This window comes from Pan troglodytes, chromosome 5 (genome assembly GCF_028858775.2).
Source record: "Pan troglodytes isolate AG18354 chromosome 5, NHGRI_mPanTro3-v2.0_pri, whole genome shotgun sequence".
In the NCBI taxonomy this organism is placed as follows: domain Eukaryota; kingdom Metazoa; phylum Chordata; class Mammalia; order Primates; family Hominidae; genus Pan; species Pan troglodytes.
In genome coordinates, this window is record NC_072403.2 from 143,440,954 (window position 1) to 143,458,772 (window position 17,819).

Here is a 17,819-nt window from a genome sequence, read left to right on the forward strand (position 1 = left end):
GCGAAAATCCTCAGTAAAATACTGGCAAACCGAATCCAGCAATACATCAAAAAGCTTATCCACCACCATCAAGTCGGCTTCACCCCTGGGATGCAAGGCTGGTTCAACATACACAAATCAATAAAGGTAATCCATCACATAAACAGAACCAATAACAAAAACCACATGATTATCTCAATAGATGCATTAAAGGCCTTCAACAAAATTCAACAACCCTTCATGCTAAAAACTCTCAATAAACTAGCTATTGATGGAACGTATCTCAAAATAATAAGAGCCATTTATGACAAACCCACAGCCAATATCATACTGAATGGGCAAAAGCTGGAAGCATTCCCTTTGAAAAGTGGCACAAGACAAATATGCCCTCTCTCACCACTCCTATTCAACATAGTATTGGAAGTTCTGGCTAGGGCAATCAGGCAAGACAAAGAAATAAAGCATAGTCAAAGAGGAAAAGAGGAAGTCAAATTGTCTCTGTTTGTAGATGACATGATTGTATATTTAGAAAACCCCATTGTCTCAGCCCCAAATCTTCTTAAACTGATAAGCAACTTCAGCAAAGTCTCAGGATATGAAATCAATGTGCAAAAATCACAAGCACTCCTATACACCAATAACAGACAAACAGAGAGCCAAATCATGAGTGAACTCCCATTCACAATTGCTATAAAGAGAATAAAATACTTTGGAATACAACCAACAAGAGATGTGAAGAACCTCTTCAAGGAGAACTACAAACCACTGCTCAAGAAAATAAGAGAGGACACAAATAAATGGAAAAACCTTCCATGCTCATGGATAGGAAGAATCAATATCATGAAAATGGCCATACTGCCTAAAGTAATTTACAGATTCAATATCATCCCCATCAAGCTACCACTGACTTTCTTCACAGAATTGGAAAAAACTACATTAAATTTCATATGGAACCAAAAAAAGAGCCTGTATAGCCAAGACAATCCTAAGCAAAAAGAACACAGCTGGAGGCATCACGCTACCTGACTTCAAACTATGCTACAAGGCTACAGTAACCAAAACAGCATGGTACTTCTACCAAAACAGATATGTAGACCAATGCAACAGAACAGAGGCCTCAGAAATAACATCACACATCTGGATCTATCTGATCTTTGACCAACCTGACAAAAACAAGAAATAGGGAAAGGATTCCCTATTTAATAAATGGTGGGAAAACTGGCTAACCATATGCAGAAAACTGAAACTGGACCCTTTTCTTACACCTTATACAAAAATTAACTCCAGGTGGATTAGAGACTTAAAGTAAGACCTAAAACCATAAAAACCCTAGAAGAAAACCTAGGCAGTACCATTCAGGACATAGACATGGGCAAAGACTTCATGACTAAAACACCAAAAGCAATGGCAACAAAAGCCAAAATTGACAAATGGGATCTAATTAAACTTAAGAGCTTCTGCACAGCAAAAGAAACTATCATCAGAGTAAACAGGCAACCTACAGAATGGGAGAAAATTTTGCAATCTATCCATATGACTAAGGGCTAATATCCAGAATCTACAAAGAACTTAAACAAATCTACAAGAAAAAAACAAACAACTCCATCAAAAAGTCGGCAAAGGAATGAACAGATGCTTCTCAAAAGAAGACACTTATGCAGCCAACAAACATATGGAAAAAAAGCTCATCATCACTGGTCTTTAGAGAAATGCAAATCAAAACCACAGTGAGATACCACCTCATGCCAGTTAGAATGGTGATCATTGAAAAGTCAGGAAACAACAGATGCTGGAGAGGATGCGGAGAAATAGGAATGCTTTTACACTGTTCGTGGGAGTGTAAACTAGTTCAACCATTGCGGAAGACAGTGTGGCGATTCCTCAAGGATCTAGATCCAGAAATACCATTTGACCCAGCAATCCCATTATTGGGTGTATACCCAAAGGATTATAAATCATTCTACTATAAAGACACACGCACATGTATGTTTACTGCAGCACAATTCACAATAGCAAAGACTTGGAACCAAACCAAGTGCCCATCAATGATAGACTGGATAAAGAAAATGTGACACATATACACCATGGAATACTATGCAGCCATAAAAGAGGATGAGTTCATGTCCTTTGCAGGGGCATAGATGAAGTTGAAAACCATAATTCTCAGCAAACTAACACAAGAACAGAAAACACAAACACTGCATGTTCTCACTCATAAGTGGGAGTTGAACAATGAGAAAACATGGACCCAGGGAGGGGAACATCACACATGGGCCTGTTGGAGGGTGGGGAGCTAGGGGAGGGATAGCATTAGGAGAAATACCTAATGTAGATGATGGGTTGATGGAAGCAGCAAACCACCATAGCAAGTGTATACCTATGTAACAAACCTGCACGTTCTGCACATGTACCCCAGAACTTAAAGTATAATAAAAAAAGAGACAATGATTAACTTCAAGGATAACAAAAATTTGTGTAGAGAAGGAAAAGTAGTCATGACATTTACTATATTTTTTAACTGATCTAAAGTATTTCCATAGCTTAATGATATAGGGTGACTATGAATCTAACCAAAATTATATCGTAATTCCATAGGGATGAAGGAGTGTAGGAAGGTGTGTGGCAGATGCGCCAGACTGCAATAACTCAAGCACACCCTGAGAATGACCCTGTGTGCGTTTCACATTCTGAGCTAAGGAATCCGGGAGTGGCAAACCCGGAGATTCACTCCTTATCTATGAAGATCTATGAAGGGCATCTGAACCCCTGGTTCATTACTTTGAACACAGGTGGTACAAGGAATCTAGGCCTTTATTTTGGTTTGAACAAAGGTTGCTAGGTGGAGGCTGCTAAGTGAAAATGCTACGTAAACTGCATGCTTTTTACAAACAGTAGTGATTCTCCTGTCCAGCTGCCACTCCTGAACTGCCCTGTACTTAAGCCCTCAATAAACCCTGTGGCTAGTTAAAAAAAATAAAATAAAATAGAGGAATGCATCCCATTAAGAAAGTACAGTCAGGTTACTTAGTTTTAAACTTACTCAGTTTTAAACTTTCCTCTGTGGAGCTTCCCTAATAATTTTATATACAATGATGTTTATTTGTTTTGTTTGGCTTTCAATTTTAGCAGTTGAGATTTTAATGACATTATATTATTTACTAGGTAATGACTCAGAAATCAAATCCGAATAGAAAGCCCTCCTTTCTCTTCTTACTCCTCCACCTCATTTCTTCTCATCATAGGTAATTATTTTTAATTGTATCTTCTTTATCCTCCTATTGATTTTTATAAATGCATTTTTGCCTTATTTCCCTCCTTTCCTATACAAAAGATAGCATATTATTTATTGCTATACTCCACTGCTTTTGTACATGACAAGATAGCCCGGCGAACTCTCCACAATAGTGTGTCTCTACCTTTTTATGATCGCATGCAGTACTCCATTGAGTTTCCTAATTGAGCACTTTTTGAATAGTGTCACTCTGGTTGAGGATTATGTAGCCTCATGAGCATAGACGGAGCAAAAAAATGCCCTTATTTTCATGTCTCCTCTATCCCACCCACCCCTTGCAACAAAGGCATATGAGTATTTCCTGGATTCCTTCAATCAGACTGCTGGAAATGAGCTCTTGGGGAAGGAGGCTTTGCATAATGCCAGTTCTGATGGTGTGAGAGGCAGCAGGGTTGTTAGGCTTTTGAGTGGTTCTCAGCTTGGTTTCTGGTGGAGAAGTGGCATGGGTGATTTTGGCAATTGCAGATATGGTGGAGTCCACTTCCTGGCAGCAGGACAAACAGCAGCATCTGGTGCTGTGTGGGCTGAAGCCATGGTGAGGGTCTCCTTGTCAGACCCCCTATGCAGTGATGTTGGGACCTTGTTCCCAGAAACAGCCTTGAGCCTGGTGTTCCAGCTCACACAACACTTCTCTTAGCTGCCTGGGATCCTTTTAATAAATTCCTTTTCTGCTTAATTGACTAGAGTATGCTTTTCTTGCTTACATCTAAGAACTCTGACCTAAATACTGTTTATGAAAAAAATGATTAACAACACTAAATACAGAAAGTGAGAAAAGGAATGTTCTGCTGTCCTTTCTTCATTTGTAACAACTTTGATCTACTCTCTCTCAGCCTGTCCTTGACATTTCTTTTCTCCTCATTATTCTGCTTTAAAAAATACCTAAGTTTTGAATTCCCTATTTTGCTTCTTTCTTGTGTACCAGGATGGTAACTGGAGATATTAAGCTGAAATTTAGCCCTCTACCTGTCAGCATTTCTCAGTACTCATTATTCTTGCTTTGTTCTGGCAGCAAACATGGCTTAGCAAATGGACTGCTCTCAAGATAAAAGAGAACAGAGTCAAATTCGGGATATGTTAATCTTCAAAACCACATGATTTTTTATTCCAAGAACCAGATGTTTGAGGGTGCCAAGAAATTTGTTTGGTTAATTTCTTTTCTCTTCTTTTCTTTTCGAGACAGGTTCTTACTCTGTTGTCCAGGCTAGAGTACAGTGGCACGATCATGGCTCACTACAGCCTTAACCTCCCACGTTCAGGTGATCCTCTTGCCTCAGCCTCCCGAGTAGCTGGGACTACAGGTGAGTGCCGCCACACTCGGATAGTTTCTTGTATTTTTTGTAGAGATGGGATTTCACCACATTGCTCAGGTTGGTCTTGGACTTCTGAATTCAAGCAATCCGCCTGCCTTGGCCTCCCAAAGTGCTGGGATTACAGGCATGAGACACCACGCCCGGCCTGGTTGGCAAATTTCATAATTGGTTTTTGGAAGTCCAAAATCTTATCTTCAGTTATCACAAGCAAAACTTGGAGATCTCACAGATTAATTTATGCCCAAACCATAGAACTGAGAAGTATGAAGGATGTGATAAGAAAGGGTTTGGGTTTTTCTCTTACTCCTAAAGGAGATGCAGCTGAGTGGGCAGGTGGACCTGGAGAATCCCTAAGGTGATGTGGGAGGATAGGAGAGAGCTTTGCATGTCTGGCCACCCAGGAGCAGAGGGGCACAGCCGAAGCAGTCAAAAAGGGAGTAAAGGAACAATTAACATCAGCAACAGGTGTCAGCAAAGAAGACAAATTACAGACCCTTGCCTGCCCTTGATATCATGATCCTCGTCATGAATCACTTAGCCCACTATCTGCATTATGGGAGCTACGTGAGAATGTTGTTGCTTCGTGTTATCATCACCATTGTTATGAATAGGCAGGAGCACTCCTCAGCCACTGCTGGAATCAAGCACTTGACAATTATTGTAGGCTACTGGAAGGAGCAACCTCTGACTCCTTAGAGAGCATCAGTGCACAGCTGGGCCCCCCACACACTCAGACCTGGGAGGCTCAGAGCTCAGAATGAAGTAGAATATAGGATTCTGAGAAGCCTGGAGCCCTGCATCCCTCTGGTGACTCCACCAGTGTCCAATGCTGAAGATGCTGAAGTTAGCCTGGAGAGATTCAGAAAAAGGGGAAAGGAAGAGGGTGGTCCTAGGAGGCTTGAGATGCAGAGAGAAAACTTGGATATTCAGGCGTTGCTGAACCCCTAGATGCAGATCTGGGTAAAGTCTGATGTGGCCTGGACAAGGCTACTAACCAGGGTCTTAATTGTTCCTTCTCTTTTGCTCTTCTTTAGCCCACAAGTGATCTTGGATGCTTTCCATGGCTCCTTCCTCTTCCACTAATCCTCCCTTGGAGCTGGGACGACTCCAAGTACAGGATTCTTTGATTGGCTCAATGAGTCTCATTTTTTTTGGCTTTTGTATTTTAATTCCTACTTATTAATCTGTAGGAATTCAACTGTTTTTTATTATTAACATATACATGTTTATAAATTAAAATGTGTGCAGATTTGTACTCCTTCCAATAACAGATTGGAAGCTCTTATGAGACAGGGAATTTGCCTTCTACAGGAGGTGTTCTATTTTAAGCTATGCAAACAGGAGTATTTTAAAATGTTAACTGACATCTATGCTTCTCAATTCTGATAGGGGGAATGGTTGAGTGTCTGTCCTCAGCGTCATAGGTGAAAATACTAAACAGCACTAGATGTTCCAAACTTGTTTGTTTTTCTTTCCCAAGAGGACTGCCTTGCGTCTCCCTAACCAGTTTCACCTGGTGGCTCACCAAACCATAACCTTATTCAATAAATTTGCCAGGAAAATGATGTCACAGAAGCTGAACTTAATAACCTTTAGAACAAACCAGGATTTCTGGCTTCACTGGTTGGCTCAAAGTATCTGGAGTACTTGTTCATGTTTTCTTGACTTTATTCTACATTTAATTTTATTTAAAACTTAGTATTGACTGGCAAATTAATGAGGTTTAATGAGATAACATATGTAAAATATCTCATACTTTACGCAGCTTTGACACCAGGCAAGCTCTCTCAATATGAGCTCTTCTTATTACCTGATCTTTGGAGAAGTTCTCTTATTTTACATCCTCTGATGTAATTATGTACCACATTATGTGAGAAAGTAATGTCAAAGTTGTTGAACATGCGTGCCGTGTTTAACATTTTTAAGGTATCCTCCCTCTCTTATTTTCCTTGCATTTTCTACTATCTAAAATGGTCTCAAATATTAACACAGTAAGAACTACATGAAAAGAAACTGCATTCTCTGTGCATTTCATGGCCTCTTTACCCAGAAAGCGCTGGCCTAGTTTCTTATTTCCACAGGGACATTTTGCACAGCCCACATTCAGCTTGACTGTTAGCAGCCGTGGCATGTGATTTTTTTTTTCAGCCAAATCTAGACATCCACACAACCCTAAAACTTGGTGAGAAAGCTGACGCGCCTCTTGGGAAATGGATTTGTAAGAAAATTACCATTCATTTGGGCAGACTGACTACGCTGAGATAGATCTCTGAGGATACGATGATGAGATTCATGTCTGGAAAATGAGTGGGGGAGAGTTTCCTGTCTTAAACTTGCTTATCCTCAAGACAAGAAGGTAGTGTTACCTTTTGCTACCAGGGAGCTTTAAATGAGGACGAGCAATGACAATGTGAGTCCGGTTCAGTAGTTCTCAAATTTTCATCTGCGTCAAAGTCACTTGGGAAGTTTGAAAAACGACAGAATCAGGGCCCTTTCCCTTTCTCCTCCTCCCCCAACAAGAATATGCCTTAAAACTAGTGCACCGACTCATTGGCAGGTGGTCCACAGACCAAAATCGAAGACACACTGGGTTCCTTCACAGCCTTTCATTTTGAGAATTTACTTTCATTTAATGAGAATCTACTGAGTGCAAAGGATTGAATTGGCCATTATGAACAAAAGCTAATGCATACAGTGTATTAGAAAGAGAATACAGAACATTTGAATGCTGATGGCATAACACCATTTGGCATTTGCACGGGGCTTCCCAGTTTTCAAAGCATATTCACGTCCATTGCTTCCTCTTTCCATCAACTATGTGGGAGGGGCAAGGAAGAGATTGGCATTTCCAACTCACAAAAAAGAGAACTTGAGTAATTTCCCCAAGTTTCTATGGCTATTGGATGACAGACATGGATCATATCCAGGATTTTTGACTGCTGGGGCTGGAGGTCAACTTATCAAACTTTAATGAGAGGTACATTATACTAAGATACAGGCACAAAGCTGTACTTACATGAATGTTCACTGCTGTGTTTATCACAGGGAAAAAGTGGAAACACTCTAAATGCTCATCAACAGTGGCCTGGTTAAAAAAAAAAAACTATCATTCATCCATACAAGGCAATATTCTGCAGTCGTTCAAAAGGATAAGGCAGATCTTTATTAACATAGAAAAATGTTCATGATGCATTGTAAAGCTAAGAAGTCACTGAAATCTATGTAGAGAATGGTCCATTTATGAGAAAAAAAGTTTATGCATGAATTTAAAACTCTGGAAGTTCACTTCGTTCTACACATCTAGAGGGAAAGAGGGACAGAGACAGAGATAGAGAGAAAGAGAGATGCAGCTTACTGCTATTTTGCCTGGTGCCCTGGGGAACAGGTGCTGTTGGGCCAACAGTGATCAATACAACCTTCCCTGGACCCTAAATGGAATAGAGCACTCAGGAGATAATTCCTCTAAATTAAGTGGTATGTGAATTTGGAAAGTATCTGGCAGAGAAAAAGAAAAAAAATAATAACTGTATTGGGGGTGATGGCCATTGGTTGGGGGCTTCTCTCCTGAGTATGACAACTCCATTCTTAATTATAATTATAATACTTACCATTCCATTTTATACAACATAACACTGTAGCATTAATGTGTGTATTCAACAGTAATATAATGAAGGTATTAGTTTATGAACCAAGGTTTACTTTTAAAACATATTTTTTAAAAAATAATTTTTATATACTTGCAAAGGGGATTGCATTTAACAAAAAGATTTTGTCTTGAAGAAGGTGAATGTTTGAGTCTTGAAGAGCAAGAATTGGCTGAAACAAATAAAAAAGTAAAAACATAAAATAATTTTTAAAAATGTAGGCCAAGTGTGGTGGCTTACACCTGTAATCCCAGCATTTTGGGAGGCCCAGGTGGGAGGATCGCTTGATCCCAGGAGTTCAAGACAAGCCTGAGCAACATATAAAAAAATTAAAAAATTAGCCAGGCATTGTGGTGTAAGCCTGTAATCTCAGCTACTTGGGGAGGCTGAGATGGCAGCATGGCTTGAGCCTGGGAGGTTGAAGCTGCAGTGAGCTGAAATCATACCACTGCACTCCAGCCTGGACAACAGGGCGAGACCCTGTCTCAAAAACAAAACAAAACAAAACAATAACAACAAAAACTTTTAAAGCTCATAACTACAGAACACCATAAATATGATATTTTATTATTATTCTTTGAATTCTTTTGCAGAATTGAGTAATGTATAGTTTCAATATAATTCAACTTTCAACTACTCATTGTGTGCCTCTCCTGGGCAGGTCCTGGAACACAAAGATGACAGGGCAAGGTCCCTGCTTTAGAGAAGCTGACAGTCTTATTCTTTATTTTCCAACTGCAATAAATTCAGTTCAAAATAAAACAAGCATGGACGCATTTCTCAAATAATGGGTCTTCATTTGCAAAAAGGCTCTTAGATGAAGAGACCTGTGTCTTTAGTGGCTGACTTATGTTTTAAAAAATTAAATGCATTTTGTGCTTGTCAATATCCCAGAACATTTTTTTGGTGGAAACAGACAATTATTTAAATTCTTCACTCTGTCAATGAAGACAAAAATCTAAATGAAAAAAAAATTTAATTCCCATAAGAGTGGTTTGTAACATTTCTAGGTCATAGGCCCTCCCTTAAGAATCTGATCAAAGTGAGGAACTGTCTTCTGAACGCACATTCCATGAAATATTACAACTTCAGAAGCTCAAGGACTACTGAGCCCATCTATGGACACCAATTAATCAACCCTGCTATAGAAGCTTGTTCTTTTAAAATGCAAATCTAGCAATTTTTATTTAGAGAATATTTTTAGAGCACCCATCCTATGCAAAAGCTCTGTTAGATGTGCAGTGGCAATCTGTGTTTTAACAAGCCCTCCCGGCGATTCTGATGCACGCTTGTTAGAGATTCACTGGCTTAAGCCAAAATACACCAGATTCAGGCCTTGCTCCCAGAAGTTCTTATTTAAAGTTCTGATTTATTTGGTCTGATGTGGAGCCCAATCCTTGGTGTTTTAAAAACCTCTCCAGGAACTTCTTATATGCAAGCATTGTTGAGACCCTTTGGTTTAAACACTGGGGATGTGCTTTCTGGTTTCTGATGAACATTTATAGCCCCCAAAAGAAAAAAGTCTGTGGCCCACACCTATATATCAATATCTATGGCTCCCAGCATGCGCGGTAGCACAATGTGTTTAATATGAGAGGCAGCAGCACTTCAATCATATGGCAATTAGGAGGCTGTGTTCTAATATCCCTTTCACCCCCTAGTTAATTTACTCTTCAAGAGCAGTAGCCTCAAATCCTGCTTTCTAGTTAACTAACGAACATTCATTTCTTTTAGAGTTTTTTTTTTAAATGGGAAAGGTAAGTACAATCTTTGAGTTCTCTATATGAAACTAGAAGATAATAAATCCATTCTTTGGGTGAAGACTTTTAACTTACAATTGCTGTCCTTAGCAGCAAATAGATCAATTTTTGTTACTGATCAGCTGCTCTGCTAACAGTTTCTGTGAGACACATCTATTTCACAACTAATGGAAAAATCTTGGCTTTGAAGAGTATCTAGGCTTTCAATTCACACGAGAAACAATTTTTGCAAGTCATTGCCCTTTGGAATATTTGTATGGAGTCACTAAAGTCAGCTGAAATAGACATTGCCTTATTCGATGGAGCGGTCTTTATTAAATGAATATATATATATTGCATCTATATTATATACATTATACACATTCATCAAATACATATATGTTCATCAAATACATATTATATACATTCATCAAATTTATATTATATATTATATATATTCATCATCTTTGAAGCTTGAAGGACTACTTTATTTTTTCATTTTACTTTAAGTTTCAGGATACATGTGCAGAACGTGCAGGTTTGTTACACAGGTATACATGTGCCATGGTGGTTTGCTGCACCTATCAACCCATCTAGGCTTTAAGCCCTGTGTGCATTAGGTATTTGTCCTAATGCTGTCCCTCCCCTTGCCCCCAACCTCTGACAGGCCCGGTGTGTGTTGTTCCCCTCCCTGTGTCCATGTGTTCTCATTGTTCAACTCCCACTTATGAGTGAGAACAGGGTGTGTTTGGTTTTCTGTTCCTGTGGTAGTTTGCTAAGGATGATGGCTTCCAGCTTCATCCATGTCCCTGCAAAGGATATGATCCCATTCCTTTTTATGGCTGCATAGTATTCCATGGTGTATATGTACCACATTTTCTTTATCCAGTCTATCATTGATGGGCATTTGGGTTGGTTCCATGTCTTTGCTGTTGTAAATAGTGCTGCAATAAACATACTCATGCAAGTGTATTTATAGTAGAATGATTTATATTCCTTTGGGTATATACCCAATAATGGGATTGCTGGGTCAAATGGTATTTCTGGATCTAGATCCTTGAGGAATCGCCGCATTGTCTTCCACAATGGTTGAACGTTACATTTCCACCAACAGTGTAAAAACCTTTCTATTTCTCCACAGCCTCGCCGGTATCTGTTATTTCTTGACTTTTTAATAATTGCCATTCTGATTGGCGTGAGATGGTATCTTATTGTGGTTTTGATTTGCATTTCTCTAATACTCAGTGATGTTGAGCTTTTTATCATATGTTTGTTGGCCGCCTAAATGTCTTCTTTTTAGAAGTGTCTGTTCATCTGTTCATATCTTTGCCCAATTTTTGATGGGGTTGTTTGTTTCTTGTAAATTTATTTAAGTTCCTTATAGATTTTGGATATTAGACCTTTGTCAGATGAATAGTTAGCAAAAATTTTTTTCCATTCTATAGGTTGCCTGCTCACTCTGATGATAGTTTCTTTTGCTGTGCAGAAGCTCAGTTTAATTAGATCCCATTTGTCAATTTTGGCTTTTGTTGCAATTGTTTTTGGTGCTTTTGTCATGAAATCTTTACTAATGCCTATGTGAAGGACTACTTTATAAGTTCCTATGAAGATGTTAGAAATTCTTTGGCAACACAAGTTCATTGACTTGTTCAGGTTCACATGTAGTTGACACAATTATACAGTTTAGCATTATATCTATACACCAATTTCACCTCCTTATGTTGCAAATTTGATTCATGAATGATAATATAAACTTTCAACTTTATCATGTTGGATTATAGAAGTGCATGTTATAGAAAAAAATAGAAAATAGAAAATAATAAAGTGACAAGTTTAGCGGAAAAGGAAAGCTTAAGCAAAAAGAATAAAGTAATTTCGTTTTGGTTTTTAAATTTTCTTATACTCCATTTTGCAGATGAATAATAAAGTAATTTTGACCTAGATACCTTGTTTTCTCACCACATCCATGTCCTCTGGATGCTTATACCTTGTGCTGATGTGGAAATGCCAGACTTTTAAGAAAGAGATGAGGTTGCTGATGTTAGGAATATTGTTTTCTCCATCCATAAATAAATGTTGATTTGTTACATTAAGGTCCCTTTTCAGAAAATTAGAATTTTAAATCCATACAAGATTAATCCTGTCGGGGAACAAAGTTCTTGGTACAGATAAAAAGAGAGATGCCTAAATTCAGCAATTATTATATCAAATGCCAGTGTCATTTATTTGCATACTGTTTATGCTGTTCTGGGAATTCAAATGCTGAAATAATTTTTAAAGTTTAACAGTATTTTTTAATAGTAGTCAAAAGTGAAATAATCTACATATTTATTATTCAGATGAATTTATGATATAATCACTTGACAGAATACTAGTATCTCTTTAGAAACATTTTAAAAAGAATTTTTAATAACGTAGAAATGTTCATAAAATAATTATAAGAGAAAAAAGCAAGATATAAAATAATCTCCAATGGACAAAATATGTAAATACACAAGATATTAGAAAGTAATATTGCAGAATATTAGCCATATTTATATATATGGGATGTAGGGTTGTGGATGATGTACATTTTCTTATTTATTCTTGTGAATATTTTAAATATTTTATAAGGAAACATATCTACTTTTTAAAAATTTATTTATTTATTTATTTATTTTTGAGATGGAGTCTCATTCTGTTGCCCAGCCTGGAGTGCAGTGGTGCGATCCTGGCTCACCGCAACCTCCACCTCCCAGGTTCAAGCGATTCTCCCATGTCAGCCTCCAGAAGAGCTGGGATTACAGGCGCATGCCACCACGCCTGGCTAATTTTTGTATTTTTAGTAGAGACAGGGTTTCACCATGTTGGCCAGGCAGGTCTCCCACCTTAGCCTCCCAAAGTGCTGAGATTTTAGGCGTGAGCCACCGCACCCAGCCATTATCCACTTTTCAATAAGAAGAAAATGTTAGTTTGGTCTATCAGCAAGAAGAAAAAGAAAAATTATAAGGGACCTGACAAATCATCCAATAAATAGCTAAGAGTTGACTAACTGAAATAATAAATGTCCCCCGTCAATCTCATTAGAGATATTTATGTTTGGACGCAAAACTTTTGTGAAAGTATATTTGTTTATAGAAAAACACACGTTCTTAATACCTTCCTTGGAAGTTTTTTCTTATAACATATTAGTTTGTTTATATTCATTGTTTTTGTGCTGAAAGTAGAGTACAAAATGCTTGTACAAATTGTGTTCTCAATAAATATATCTTGAATGAATGAATGAGTTTACCAACCAGCAAGTATGTCTAGGAGTACTTGTTGTATAAATATTTTAATCATAGTTTTCTCTAAGCCTTCTCTAGGAAGATTAGTTTTAATATGTTATAAACATAGCAATATGAATCCAACTAATACTAAAACTACAGGTGTTTTAATACAGGTGTGACATACATTTTTTCTGTCAGTAGAAAAGAGAGTATCAGACCTTGAACTTGCATCCAATTGTCTGAAAGCATCAAAAACAGAAGCCCCTCCCCAAAGCACAAACTTTCCCTGATGTTTACTTGTAGCAGAGTTTGGCAGCCAAGTTCCTGGATGTTACAAATTAAATACTGCTCATAGCCCTGCTTCCAACTGCCTTGTTGGCAAAAATTTTGAAACTCTAGAAGGACCATGCTCAGAAGCTAGACCTAGGGGGAATGGTAAGCAATGGAAACTCCTAAATCCAAGAGAAGAACAGTGACTGCATTCACCCACTTAAGAAATCACTTATCTTTAACAATAGTTGTTTTTGTACTTTGGGGGGTTTGTGGCTATTCCCTAAGATCCTTTTTTCCACTGACTTTTACAAGGAATTTAGGGCCTCTTTTTCAACAGATATAAGTAAATCAGCCTATGATATTTCAACATAAACTATGTCAAAACATTTCACATTACTCTTTAATTGTTTATTTATTTTTCCTGTGCTTTGAAATTATAAAAAATTTGAGGGTGATTTTAGGCTACACATAAAATGTGATAGTCAATTTGTTAGAGAATATAAAATTACAGCTAGATAGAAGGAATAAGTTATAGGGTTCTACATCACTTTAGGAAGACTACAATTAACAATAATATATAGTTTTAAATAGCTAGAAGGAGAATATTGAACATTCCCACATGAAGAAACGATAGATGTTTGAGATGATGGATATGCTAATTACCCTAATCTGATCACTATACATTATATGTATCTAAATATCACTATATGCCTTGTAAATATGTACAATTATTATTTGTCAGTTAAAATAATCAGAACCAGAAAATTAAACTGTACACACACACACACAACCAATCTGACAAACACTCAAGTAATACAGTCTGACCTAATTGGCTACAGGTAGGAAATAAATTTTGCTTTGAGTTTCCTGGAAAACATAGTTCAAAAGAAAAGTCAGTTACATAGTCTTCATTGTACAAAAGAAAAAAACTCGAGTTTCTCAGGCCAAGAAAAAATTTCATAGCACTAAGTTCTGAAAGAAATTACTCAGTATACTTGTGTAGGGATTTTTTAATGACATGGTACACAATGACCTCAATATCCATACAGCATACATAGATACTGATTTTTTAAAGCTGCTTCTTGTGTTCTTCCAAACAGGTCAATTTCATGATACTAAAAAACAGCCCAGAGACATCAGTCTGCATTGAATCAAAATAGTGCTCAAGGATGTCACATTCTTAGAATGAACTCTGAATAAAACCTACATTAAAAATCAGAATGCATGGATTGCTTCACCTTTGATTATTCACCTATTAATAGATGCAGATATGAAGTATCACTCATCGAAGGAGGTTCCAGTCAAATACGTGAAGACGAAGCAAATGGTGGGGTTCATATTCTTTGTTTTTCCTTTTTTGTAAATTTTATTTTATTTTATTTTATTTGAGACAAGGTCTCACTCTGTCACCCAGGCTAGAATGCAGTGGCACGATCTCAGCTCACTGCAACGTCCGCCTTCCGAGTTCAAGTGATTCTCCTGCCTCAGCTACCCAAGTAGCTGGGACTACAGGTATGCCACCATACTTGGCTAATTTTTGTATTTTTAGTAGAGACAGGGTTTCACCATGTTGGCTAGGCTGGTCTTGAACTCCTGACTTTAAGTGATCTGCTTGCCTTGACCTCCCAGATTGCTGGGATTACAGGTGTACACCACACTCAGCTGATTTTTTGTATTTTTTTGTAGAGATGAGGTTTCACCATGTTGTCCAGACTGGTCTCGAACTCCTGGGCTCAAGCCAACTGTCTGCCTTGGCCTCCCAAAGTGCTGGGATTACAGGCGTGAGCCCATATTTTTCAATAAAATCAAAGGATATGCCAGTTCATCCTGAGAAGTAATTCTACCTTGACTGAAGAAAGGACCTGCACAGAAAATTAAGTTTTGTTTAAATACCAATCTTGGTACTACTTGTAGACCAAATTGCTTTTCAAATCCACTTTTTAAAGTGTCAGCTTGTAACATTTGATGTTTGTATGGTGTAAACCTGCAACTAAATGGGACAAAATATTTCAAAATTATCCAGTAAAATGATAATATTTGGACTAAAAAATTACTCTGCTCAAACTTAGCTTCCTGTTAAAATCAGCTTTGGGCAAGTTAACCAGCCTCTTTGAACTTATTTCCACTTTGAAAAACAGAAATGTATAATCAAAAGTCAAATGGCAGCTGGCGCAGTGGCTCATGCCTGTGATCTCTTTGAGAGATTTGGGAGGCCGAGGTGAGTGGATCACCTGAGTCCAGGAGTTTGAGACCAGCCTGGGAAACATGGCAAACCCTTGTCTCTACAAAAAAAATATAAAAAATTAGCTTGGCACAGTGGTGGGCACCTGTGATCCCAGCTACTTGGGGGACTGAGGCGGAAAAATTGCTTGTACTCGGGAGGTGGAGGTTGCAGTGAGCCCAGCTCGTGCCACTGCCACTCCAGCCTGGGTGACAGAGTGAGACCCTGTCTCAAAGAAAAAAAAAAAAGTAAATGACGTAAATAACATAAAAGTGTGTTTTACTCTATGAAACACCAGGCAGATGTCGGAGCTTATTATTACACCTGTTAAAGTTTTTTAAATGACCTCCAGAACTTTGCTCAGACTAAAGGTTCTGAAAATGACTCTCATAATTTCTGCCTGAAGTTTTTTTTTTCCCAATGTGATAGTTAATTTTATGTGTCAACCTATCTGAGCTGAGATGCCCAGAGAGCTGGCACAATACTATTTCTGGGTGTATCTGTAAGGGTGTTTCAGTGAGATCCTAGCATTTGAATCAGTAGACTGAGTAAAGGAGAGAGCCCTCACTTGTGCAGCGGGGCATCGTCTAATCCACTGAAGGCATGAAGAGAACAGAAAGGCAGAGAAACTGCAACTGTTCTCCCTGCATGAGCTGTGGCATCCATTTTCTCCCGCTGCAGGACGTTGGCAATCCTGGTTCTCAGACCTTCAGATTTGGACTGGGACTTACACCATTGGCTCCTCTGATTCTCAGGCCTTCAGATTTGCACTGGAACCACACCCAACACCACTGGCTTTCCTAGGCTTCCAGCCGGCAGACAGCAGATCATGGGACAGCCTCCATAATCTAGTGACCGAATTCTTCATAATAAATATCTTTCTCTGTATCTGCATATCTTTTATTGATTCTGTGTCTCTGGCTTTCTCTGCCAAATGTACTCATTCAGTTTAACATGTAGTTGTTTGAGCACCCACAAAATGCTTTCAGAGAGACAAAAGAAACGAAAACATGGCTCCTTCACACAGAAGGGATTAGGAGGCAACCTCTAGAACTACATTCTAGTAAATGACGATGTTATTAAATGATGCAGTGAGCATTCCTGGCAATAATAATGGTTCTGCAAGTTGAGAGCTGTAAGAGTTGAGACCTTCATGGGCTGATTGGGAAAGCTTCTTGAGGCAGTAGGATCAGTAGGATGCCATAGAGTGATTCTTTTTTTTTTTTTTTTTTTGAGATGGAGTCTCGCTCAGTCGCCCAGGCTGGAGTGCAGTGGCGCAATCTCGGCTCACTGCAAACTCTGCCTCCCGGGTTCACGCCATTCTCATTCTCCTGCCTCAGCCTCCCGAGTAGCTGGGTCTACAGGCGCCCGCCACCACGCCCGGCTAATTTTTTGTATATTTAGTAGAGACGGGGTTTCACCGTGTTAGCCAAGATGGTCTCGATTTCCTGACCTCGTGATCCGCCCGCCTCAGCCTCCCAAAGTGCTGGGATTACAGGCGTGAGCCACCTCGCCCGGCCGCACAGAGCGATTCTTTTTCTTTTTTCTTTTTTCTTTTTTTTTTTAAAGAGAGAGTCTCACTCTGTCACCCAGGCTGGAATGCAGTGACGCAATCTCGGGTCACTGCAACCTCTGCCTCCTGGGTTCAAGTGATTCTCCTGCCTCAGTCTCCCAAGTAGTTGGGATTACAGGCACCCACCACCATGCCTGGCTAATTTCTGTATTTTTAGTAGAGACGAGGCTTCGCCATGTTGGCCAAGCTAGTCTAGAACTCCTGACCTCAGGTGATCTGCCCGCCTCAGCCTCCCAAAGTGCTGGGATTACAGGCGTGAGCCACCGTGCCCGGCCCCATAGAGTGTTTCTTCTCCTCTTCTAATCAGGTCCTCTGTGATCTTGTCAGATAGCTTTCATTAAGTACTTAACAACTGGTAAAATGTCCAATGAAATATTTTTTAAAATTTCCCCAGGATTGAGATCTGCATTTTAGTTTCTATGTGAGATTAAATTTTATTGCCTGAGTTCAGATCTTAAAAGATTTAATAAAGTTTGAGTCATTTTAATATCACACAGGAAGGGGAAACCATTTTTTTTCTTTCTGTACACTGGGAGC

At 38.7% G+C, this 17,819-nt stretch overlaps 1 long non-coding RNA gene across 1 annotated transcript in view; it reads left to right on the forward strand.

Annotated features, from left to right (window-relative positions):
- LOC129144323 (uncharacterized) overlaps window positions 1–16,597 on the forward strand; it is an 87,652-nt gene extending 71,055 nt beyond the window's left edge. The window contains exons 2-4 of the long non-coding RNA XR_008548665.1: window positions 4,455–4,572; window positions 14,589–14,815; window positions 16,391–16,597. This is a non-coding gene — a long non-coding RNA (uncharacterized LOC129144323). The remainder of the gene's footprint in view (window positions 1–4,454; window positions 4,573–14,588; window positions 14,816–16,390) is intronic.
- Window positions 16,598–17,819: the final 1,222 nt, after the last annotated feature.